The sequence below is a fragment of the Globicephala melas genome, chromosome 2 (genome assembly GCF_963455315.2).
Source record: "Globicephala melas chromosome 2, mGloMel1.2, whole genome shotgun sequence".
NCBI lineage: Eukaryota > Metazoa > Chordata > Mammalia > Artiodactyla > Delphinidae > Globicephala > Globicephala melas.
In genome coordinates this window covers 127,311,025-127,322,528 of record NC_083315.2, presented here as the reverse complement: position 1 = coordinate 127,322,528, position 11,504 = coordinate 127,311,025, and the positions used below count along the sequence as shown (strand labels likewise).

Sequence of the window (11,504 nt, the reverse complement as noted above, 5' to 3'; positions counted from 1 at the left end):
TGGTTCACCGTGGAATGTGCAGTTCACCAGCCTGAAACCAAGCTCTTTGTCAAGCTAGGGGGATTTTTCTTCTCCTCATCCCAGCTCAAGCTCCAGTTCTCTAACATGTTAACTAAATCCCAAGTAATCAGCCTTCCCAAAAATGTGTAAGGAAAAAGGTTTCAGAGAGGAGGGGCAGACAGAACAAAACCAGCTCACATCACAAGCAGCTGGAAAGTCTGCGAACAACCAGACAAGCCCATGCTGAGCACCACTAGTTAACAGACACGACAAGGAGCCGATGCGCCATGTCAGGCCAAGGGGGAGAACAGACTGAGTTCAAACACACTTCTCCCCTATGTGACCCTACACCCAACATCCAGCTGGTCAGGAAAATAGTTTCCCTTAAGCGGGCAGCCTTGCTTGAGGAAGTCCTGTCTAAAAACAAAAGCTGACCCTGGGGATTTGTGATAAAGTTCAAATTGGACCCCTTTTTATACTGAGGATGGACTCAGAGCACATGACCTATTTTGGGGCATCTACTCAGATTGAGAGGAGCTGGGGCTCTAGGAGGGAAGAAGCAGCTGTGGTTTTCCTAGCCCGAGAACCCAGATTCAGTGTGCATCAGGCTAGCTTGAAGATTCCAGAATGGAATCTTCCTCCTTATTAGACACAAAAGTCCATGAGAACCACACCTTTAAGTTAAATAAATGCACAGTAAATGAATAACTAGTTATTGACCATTTATATGCATGGCATTTGGGGTGGCAACCACTGATATAGAACATTTGCCCCATTTAAGATCTAACTGAGGCGTAAATTAGGGGAAACTATACCAAAGTAAAAAAAAAAAAAATTTTTTTAAATTTTTGACAGTTCCTTAGCTCTTTGATGTTATCACCTGTCTTGAAATTCAAAAAAAAAAAATATTTAAAAATCTAGGCAGCAAATGGTACAATTTTATTCATGCCCTAAGTGTTGGATAATAAATTAGCCTCTGTCTCTCACCCTCATAAATTCCAGATTGATTAAAAAGCCTAATGTGAAAATCAAAATGAGTATTAAAAGGAAACATGAGAGAATATTTTACAATCTTAAGATAGGGAAGGACTTTCTAAGCAAGACATAAAACTCAGAAACCATAAAGAAAAAGATTTATAGCATTGACTAAATAAAAATTTTAAACTTTGTGAACTAAAAGTCAATATAAATAAAGACCAGGAAAAAATATTTACAATAGCTATACAAAGAATTAGCATCCAGAATAAATAGAACACATACAAACCACCTAATAATTAACATACAAGGAATAGTCATAGGAAATTCACAATTAGCCAGTTTGATAATACTACTCATGACCCCGAAATTTCATTCCTAGATATATATACACAACAGAAATGTATGCACATGTATTCTAAAAAACATGCACAAGAATGTTCATAGCATCAATATTTGCTAATAGCTGAAAGGTGGAAAGAACCCAAATGTCCATCAATCAATAAATTGTGGTATATTCACATAATGGAATATAATAAGCAATGTATATTAATATATTACAGCTACGAGCAAGTACATGAATACTCATAATGTTGAATGAAGGAAGCTAGACCTAAGAGTGCATGTTGTATGGTTCCATTTTATGAAGTTCAAAAACAAGCACAACTAATCTATAGGAGGTATATTACAGGATAGTGATTTCTTTGGGGGAGGTGGGAAAAGGTCTGATAATATTCAATTTCTCGACCTGGGTGGTGGTTACAAGAAGAGCTCAGGCCGTGTTAATTCTTTCAGTAGTACACTTACGACTTGTGTACTTTTCTGTATTTTTATACTACAAGAAAATGCTCCCCCACATCCAAATGGTCAACAGGCATATGAAAAGATGCACAATAAAACTGGTCAATCAGATAAATGCAATTTTAAATGACACGGATTTTTCTGCATGTAATGTTAGCAATTTTTTTTTTAATTGATAATGTTCAGTGTTGATGAGTATTTTGGTGTCTTTGTAAATTAGAACAGAATTTTTGGGGAGAAGCTTTAGTATTATTTACCCCAAATTCAAATGTGCATGCCTTTTGGTCCAGAAATTCTACCTCTGGGAATATATCCTTCAGAATATTTATGCATAAGCACATAAATTTGGGTCCAAGTATGTTTGCTGTAATATCGTTTGTGATGCTGAAAAATGGCAAACACCTATGTACCCACAATCAGGAAAGAATGTTAAAGAAAATGAGGGAAACCTCTATGTACTAACACAGAAAGAAGTCCAGGGTACATTGTTAAGTTAAAAAAAAAAAAAGTAAGTCACAGGACAGAACATATTATATGATCTTGTTTATGTATAAATGACCTGAATGTAAACTTTTAAAACAAACAAAATTTAAAACAAGAAAACAAAACTGAAGTCTGATGTGGCTCATTTATCTAAATATCTTACAAATCCTATCACAAAAGAAACTTAACTTCTCTCTGGAGATAGAATGCACCGTATAAGAATTCCCTGGAACCGTCTGTCTGTTTCCTGGGACAGATCCTGAGAAGCCTGCACCACGACAGCGAAGAACTGTTTCTTGTTCCACAGACTCCTGGAGGAGCCTCAGTGTCTCAGAAATGCCAGCTCCCACACAGGCCTGAGCAACAGCACATGGAGTCTCTCCAGCCCTTTGTGCTTCCCAAGCACTTTTCAATAATTAACTAATCTGCCTAAAGGGCGGGGTAGGTGTGGCTCCCACAGACGCCGCATTCCCGTCAGACGCAGCCCCTTAGCAACGGCTGTTCCTCGGCCCCTGCCCTTCCTCAGCCCCCAAACTCAGGGAGGCGAGGGGGGGCCTTCAAGGGCAACTGGGGGGCACCAGAAGGCATCTTCTCCGGGAAGAGTTATACTATACCCTCCCGGCCCCATCTCCACCTCTGGAGGAAGAACATTGCAACACACAGCAGGAGGAATAACATCTTAGTACTGTCAGTTTCAACTCTCCCATTTTTTGCTCAAGGATCCTGCGAACAACAGAAAAATGTATAGATCCTTTCAATTTCTTATTGTACAAATAAGTAGCAGGAGCGGTCTCTGTTACCATATTTTCAAATGGCTGGCACCTGCAGCGAAGGTTTCCAGCCTCTGGAATTCAACAAACCATTAAAATTTCACAATTTGGGGGGGAACCCAAAAAAGAATTGCTCATTTTTATTTTACCCAAGTACAGACATTTTAAAAAACAACCTGGCTCTTGCTACCATAAATGAGTGGGCACCTCAATACCAAAACAATGTGATCATGACAATCTCAGATTTTAAAAGCAGCATTTTAAGTTTAATACACTTAGATCCATGAAAAACACGCATTCCTCATAGACTGGTGAGCATTTCCTCACAGAATGGCATCAGTCCCCTTGGAAAGAGTTGACAGAGAGTAAATCCTAAATTCCCAAACCTGTCTATGCCTGAGAAAGACAAGAAGGCATTTCAAAGAAAATACAGACTCCAGGTTCCCACCCCATGTTTACCACATCAGCCTCTCAGTTCTTCAAGAATGGGGCCCTGGTATGTGTATTGTTTTTAAAAAAAGGTTTTTTTTTTAACTATGATAAAATATTCATAATATAAAATTTACCACTTAAACCATTTTTATGTGTACAAGTTAGTGGCACGAATACACTCACAGCATTATGCCATCATCACTACTATCCATTCTGAAACATTTTAATCATCGCAAACAGGAACTCTGCAAGGGTTTAAAAATAACTCTCCATTTCTTCCTCCCCCTGCCCCGCCCAGCTCCTGGTAATCTCTATTCTACTTTCCAGGTACCACATATAAATTGAATCATATGATATTTGTCATTTTGTTATTTTACTTAGCATAATATTTTCAAGGTTCATTTACGTTATAACATGTATTAGAATTTCATTCCTCTTTATGGCTAAACAATATCCATTGTATGTATAAAGCACATTTTCTTTATCCATTCATCTCTTGGTAAAACAGTTGGGTTGTTTCTATTTTTCAGCTACTGTGAATGGTATACAAGTTTCTGGTTCAGTGCTTGCTTTCAGTTATTTTGGGTATATACCAAGGAGTGGAATTGCCGGGTCACATGTAATGCTGTTTAACTTTTTGAAGAACCATTAAACTGGTTTCCACAACAGCGCACCTTTTTACATTCCCATCAGCTATGCACGAGAGTTCCAATTTCTCTACAATTATGTCAACACTTGTTATTTTGTTTGTTTTTTGTTGTGTTTTATTTTGTTTTGTTTTGGGTAATAGCCATCCTAAGGGGTGTGGAGTGATATCTCTTTGTGGTTTTGATTTGCATTTTCCTCACGACTATCTTCATGCATCTTTTCATGTGCTCATTGGCCATATGTATATCTTCTTTGGAGAAATGTCTGTTCAAGTCCTTTGCCCATTTTATTTTTTTATTTTTTATTTTTTAAAATACATCATTTAATGCGCCCATTTTAAAATTAGGTTTTGTTTTGATTTTTTGCTGTTGAGTTATAGGAGTTTTTAATATACTCTGAATATTAACTCCTTATCAGGCTTGCAAATATTTTTCCCATGCTGTGGGTTGTCCTTTTACTCTATTAAGAGTGTCCTTCAATGCAATAAAGTTTTTAATTTTGTTGAAGTCCAGTCTGTCTATTTTTTCTTTTCTTGCCTGTGCTTTTGGTGTCATGTCCAAGAAATCATAACCAAGTCCAATGTAATGAAAATTTTCTCCTGTGTTTTCTTCTAAGAGTTTTATAGTTTAGCTCTTAAGTTTAGGTCTTTGTTCCTAAACAAAACGGATTTTTGTATATAGTATAAGGAAAGTGTCCAATTTCTTTCTTTTGCATGTGGATATCTAGTTTTCCCCATACCATTTGTTGAAAAGATTGTCCTTTCCCTATCACATGGTCTTGGCACCCTTGTCAAAGATCATTTGATCACATATACAAGGTTTTGTTTCTAGGATCTCTATTCTATCCCACTGGTCTATATGCCCATCCTTATGCCAGTACCACACTGCTTTGATTATTGTAGCTTTGTAGTAAGTTTTGAAATCAGAAAGTGTGAGATCTCCAACTCTGTTCTTCTTTTGAAACGTTGTTTTGACTATTCCAGGTCCTTTGAGCTTCCATATGAATCTTAAAATAGATTTTTCTATTCTGAAAAAAAAAAACTGCTGTTGGGATTTTGAAAGAGATTGCATTGTATGTGTAGAGCAATTTGGGCAATATTTTCCTTTTAACAATATGAAGTCTTCCAGTACATGAACTCAGGATGTCTTTCCATTTATTTAAGTGTTCTTTAATTTCTTTCAGCAATGATTTGTAATTTTCAATGTTCAAGTATTTAGCCTCCTTGATTAAAAATTTATTCCTGAATACTATATTGTTTTTGACACCCTGATAAATGGAATGATATTTTTAATATCCATTTCAGATTTTTCATTGCTAATGTATAGAAATGTAACTGATTTTTTGTGTGTTATTTTGTATCCTGCAACTGCTACATTTTTAAAATTAACTCTAGCTGTTGTGTGTGTGTGTGTGTGTGTGTGTGTGTGTGTAATCCTTAGGATTTTTTACATAAAAGATTCTGTTGTCTGTGAACAGAGATAATTTTACTCTTTTCTTTCCAATTTGGATGCCTTTTTTCCTATTGCCCAATTTCTCTGGCTAGAACTTCCAATATTATGTTGAAGGAAGCAGACACCCTTCTTTTTTTCCTAATCTTAAGTGAAAACCTCTCAGTCTTTCACCATTGAGTAGGATATTAGCTGAGGATTTTTCATATATGGCCTTTATAAGTTGAGGAAGTTTCCTTCTGTTTCTAGTTTTGTCATTGAGTGTTGAATTTGTCAAATGGTTTTCTGCATCAATTGAAATGATTCTGTGGGGTTTTTTCTTTATTGTATTAATGTGGTATATTATAGTGATTGATTTTTAAAAATTAATTATTTATTTTGAATTTTTGAAATTTATTTATTTTTTATACAGCAGGTTCTTATTAGTTATGAATTAGTGTATATATGTCAATCCCAATCTCCCAGTTCATCCCACCACCATCAACCCCCCCACCCCTGCCAACCGGCCACTTCCCCTCTTGTTGTCTATACGTTTGTTCTTATAGTGATTGGTTTTTAAATGCTGAACTATCCTTGCATTCCATGAATAAATTCTATTTGGTCATGGTATATAATCCTTTTAATATGTCACTGAATTTGATTTGCTAGTATTTTTTTTTTAATCTATATTCTTAATGGGTCCTGGTCTATAGATTTCTTTCCTTGTTGTGTCTTTTACTGGCTTTGGTATCAGGGTAATGCTGGTCTCATAGAATGAGTTAAGAAGTGTTCCCTTCTGTTCAATTTTTGGGAAGATTTTGAGAAAGAGTAATATTAATGCTTCTTTAAATTTTTGGTAGAATTCTCCAATAAAGCTATCTAGTCCTGGAATGTGTGTTTCTTTTTTTAAAAATTTATTTTGTTGAAGTATAGTTGATTTACAATGTTGTGTTAATTTCTGCTGTACAGAAAAGTGATTCAGTTATACACATATACATTCTTTTTCATATTCTTTTCCATTATGGTTTATCACAGGACATTGAATATAGTTCCATGTGCTATACAGTAGGACTTTGTTGTTTTGGAATGTGTATTTCTAAACCAACTTCTCCCTCTTCCATGCTCCCATGTTTCTGATATACAGTTGGGTTTGGGACTAACTACCCCAAATACCCAATTTGAACACTCTTGGATATAACTCTTGATAAATTAGTCACATATTTTTTTAAAGAGAGGAAAAGCTTTGGGTAAGAGTTGTACTCAAGCTACCCAGCTCCGGAAGTGCCCACAGGAGGGAAAGAGAAGGATACAGGGGTGAGTGAGCCTCTGAGAACAAGGAGAGTATTGATAACCTCAGGAGGAACCGGGTGCCTGGTGTACAGCTTCCACCCTTCACCTGAGTGCAGCTGTTTCCATCCAGATAGCTTCTCCCCACAGCTTTACCTGGCCTGTAACCACTAGAGCTCTGGGCACCTGCTTAGTCTGAGAGGTGGTGAAGGGAGGAGGTGTTATGTACAAAATGTGACTCACAGGAGTCAGACCGCCAGGGGTCAGATCCTTCTCTGAGCTCTAATGGGCCAAGCGGATGGTGGTGCAGCAGGAAGAGGAAGCTTCTTGGTACAAATTGATTAATGTGACGTTATTCTCACTAAATGTTTTCTTAAGCTTGTGCACAAAGATTATGGACAATGGAAAAGTGTCATAAAACTTGTAATCAGACAGAAAAGCTATTTTCTGCAGGTCCCTTTGCCTTTTAACCTCAATCTCTCTTCTCCCCACCCCATCTTTCCTCAGGCACCAGGCTACATTTCCAGTAAAAACTTGCTTGGCCACTTGTGTAGAAAGAGGAGTTAATATTTGAATACTCAACGGACTGGTTCTCCTTGGCAGCAAGTAGCCAAGTAAATATCCAACGAGAACAAGGGAAGGAACAAAATGGCACCAAGTCCAAATGAGAAGTGCCTCAGTCATCCTGCAACACCCTGGATGCCGCCAGTGAACAACATCCTCTCTCCAGGTGAGTCATGGCCTCCACACCCAGCAGGGTGTAGACACACTGCACTGAAATAAAATAGTAAGACTAAGTCAAGCAGGTAAAACACTCCCTTGTTGTCAATTTGATAAAATGTTCAATCCTGCTTCAAGAATGGAAGACAGAAGGAGGGTTTTCAACAATACCAGGTTTTATATAATCCCACTAGAACTAGGGATCTGCAGTAAGGCTTGAAAATGTGTAATCTCACAGATATTTCCATCTATAAACACAAAAGTGCATGGAAGCTCTGAAAAAAGTTCTTGTTTTGTTTTAAGGGGAGGGGAACTTCTATAGTGCTCTAGACCTTGAATAGATGATAAAAGACAGTTTGGAAGATCTGAGTTTCCTCTTCAAAATCCAAGATGTAAATGCACACTTAAACTATTCCTACTTCTACTTTTTTTCCCCCTTACACCTTATACCCTTGAAATAGAGAAAAGAAAGTGATAATAGCACCCCAGCTATGCAGAACTGGCTCAGGAGACCAAAGGCCTAAAAGAGATTGTAACGTTAGCAAGAAAGCCTGTGATTAAAAGTCACTTAAGACCTAATGCTCAAATATTCTAAGCTACTATTACATCAGAAGCATTATTTCTCAAGATGGAAGGACTAGTGAAAAACCTGATGGGCCTGCAAAGGTGTAAACTTACCCACAAGGCTGAAGTAGCCTAAGCTCTGATCTTTTTTTTTTTTCTAAGCTCTGATCTTGATGAGCATAGAAGTTCCTCTGCCCCCTTATTATTGGTAGAAAACGTCCCAAATAAACTTATACCAGGTCATTTTATCATTATCATGATGATTATTGTCAATAAACACTTATTAGGCATCCAGTTGCCAGCACTATCCTGACCAGACCAGTTTCAACTTCCCTGAGTCATTACTTGGTGAACATATCCATGGGCATTGCTTCATCGCTGTTCTGGACTTACACTCTTTGCAATTTCTATATAGATATGTGCTGCTTTTGACACAAGCTTTCCTTGTAAGTAGACACTAAAATACAGGCTTATAATTAGCTCTCTAGGGAGGTAAAAGTGTGTGGTAGAGCAGAGCTTAGCAGGAGAGAAGTCAAGGCAGGTATTGAAGAAACACGGCGCGGAAGATGCGTAATACAAAGGTTATTTGAAGTGTGGGCAATACCACTAAAGTAGGGGAAGAAAACAGAGTCCTATCACTGCAGACTTTTCTAGTTATTATTTCCACACATATTAGCACGTGGTTCTGAAAGTGTACTTGTGCTTTATCCAACCCCATCCCATCTTGGAAACCTACAGTGGGCTGGAATGTAAGACACATAATCCTGGACAGACCACAGCTCCATGTGGGCAGCATTGTGTCTAATCAAGCCCATGTCTCCAGTCCTGGGGCCAACACCCTGCCCCATGATGGGCTCTCAGTTCCTGTTTCTTTTTTTTTTTCTTTTTCGTTTCTTTCCTTATCTTCTTTCCTTCCTCCCTTCCTTCCTTCTCTCCTCCCTCCCTCTCCGTCTCCTTCCCCTCCTCCTTCCCTGTTCCTTCCTTCCCTTCTTGAAGTGTGTATTTTATTCATCCCTTGGCATCTTGAAATTGCCATCTCCCCCCACTACCCCACCATTGATTTCAAGGTGACAAAGGAACTGGTGATAAGTCTGAACTGTTTTTACCTCTTAAATACATCACAAACCATAGCTGCCAAATCATCTATTGAAGAAAACACAGGTCACATCATTCACTGTCTGGTGATCACTCTTCTCCAGGTAGATGGTTCGCTGCCATCATCATGACAGGAAGCAGTCCTGTGCAGGTGCTAAGTCGCCCCCCTCAGACTCTCCCCTGGGATCACTCTTTCAGCCCATGAGGCATTTTGACGGGTGTCTCTCCTCCGTGCTCAGTGCCGTTACCAGGCGTCAGATACTTGAACATCAACCCCCAGTTCTCTCGAACCATGGCAGTACCAACCCAGTGCCCATGATGATGGGATCCCCTCTGGTTACGGCTCATGAGATCATTTCTTTAAGAACTGCTCGTTGGAGACGTCTGCCTTAAACGGTGGGGTTCCCAAATGTGCAACAGCTTACAACAGCAAGGTTGTAATCGGCACCCTTCCCGTCTTTTGGCCTCTCCCGTTGCGGAGCACAGGCTCCGGACGCGCAGGCCCAGCGGCCATGGCTCACGGGCCCAGCCGCTCCGCGGCATGTCGTTTCCTCCCGGACCGGGACACGAACCCGCGTCCCCTGCATCGGCAGGCGGACTCTCAACCACTGCGCCACCAGGGAAGCCCACCCTTCCCACCTTTGTAGGTGCTGGTCACTATCCTCATCCAGCCTTGCTCGCCCCATGAATTCCGGACAAGTCAGTACTCCATCCCATCGCTGACGCCCCACCCGGCCACGGAAATGATGTGGTTTATGTAGGCCTTGTCATGGTATTCAGCATAGATGCCTCCAGAGTAGTTAGACCTCTTTTCTGTTGCCATCGTACCGCCTCTGATGGGATCGTTTGTGTAGATTTCTACCATCACCTTTTCCCTCCTGGAGACCAAGCCATAGTCGCCAACTTCCCAAAGGGTGTAGTTCTGGATGACACGGCGCTCTTTGAATTCGGTGCAGGTTCCGCACTGGTTAAACTTGTCACACTCTTGGTCCTTGGCCTGGTCGTTGTTGCGGGTCTCGTCGGGGATGCGGCGCGGGCGGGCGTGCTCCCACCCCTGCAGGTGGTCGCCCGCCTCCCAGGAGCCGGCGTTGCCGCCGTCGATGACGTGCTGCACTGAAGGCCACGCCCCCTTGCGCCTGTTGGGGCTCCGGTCGGCCGTGGCGCTGGTGCCGCCGTCCTGGGGGATGTGCTGGCTCCTGGTGACCCTGGCGTAGTTGACCCCATCCGCGTTGCGCCAGTCCCAGCTCTTGGGCAGATCCGATGGGGACAGGTACTCACGAGGCCGGGGGTATGTCTTGCGCCCCAACTGGGTGAGCTGTTTCCCGCCAGGGGCTGACAGCCCGGGCGGAAGTGGAAGCCGGGCTGCGCCGCTCCACCAGCAGCAAGAGCAGGCAGAGCAGCGGCGGCGGCCTGAACGACGCCATGGACCCCGCGCCGGTGCGATCGGACCCCCAGTTCTTGTTTCTTGAATCACATCCTTCCAGAACTCCCCATTTGTTACTTTCTTAGACATTTGACATCTAAATCTAAGACTAGAAGTGAACTCTAAACCCTCATGTCTCTAAATTTCAAGCGCCCTGCCGTGGTACATAGAACCAGCCTCGAGGCAGGAGTAGAAAGGATGCTCGTCGACTTCTGCTGTGCCTGGTCTAAGCTTGGCTTACCTCAGATAGAGTTCTGGCTGCCTTATTTTCAAAAGGTTCCTGCCTTTCCTGAGAACTCAGAGAGGTAACATCCACACCAGGACTTAGGCACTGGGCCCCACCACCCTTTGTAACTGTTTTTCTCATTTTGTACCAACTCTTCTTGCTACTCTCCTTCATGTATTTGGAAACTGTCTCTCGCCGGTTTCACTCAGATGACCTACTAAACTGTTTTCTCTGCTCAGGTTATTAAAATAGAAGTTACAATGGACTTGAGTCTTGGTTAAGCCTTAAGTTTGCTGCCATCCGTTAACAGTCTACGCTGGTCTAAGTGATGAACACAGATGTGCCCCTGGAGTAGCTAAAGGCTATGCTGAGAAAATAATATGCTCTCCAGGAGCATGTCTTCTTCCCCTAAAATGCATGAGGTTGTGTCTGCACCAAAGATAGAGCAAGGTTTTCAGGGCACAGATCTAACGGGGAGGATGACATTCAGTAAAACTGCCTTTAGCACAAACTCACAATTCTATCCAGTTCTCCTCACACCTTGTTTCCTCATAAAATTAGGCAAATATTAATAGCTGCAGAATTTTGGTAATTACACAGTGTTTCATACTGCATCGCATAACAGTATGATTTCCAAGTTAGCCTGAGTACAC

At 41.0% G+C, this 11,504-nt stretch overlaps 1 pseudogene; it reads right to left on the bottom strand.

Moving 5' to 3' along the window:
* Nucleotides 1–9,591: 9,591 nt before the first annotated feature.
* LOC115852262 (cathepsin Z-like) lies at nucleotides 9,592–10,626 on the bottom strand (annotated as a pseudogene).
* Nucleotides 10,627–11,504: the final 878 nt, after the last annotated feature.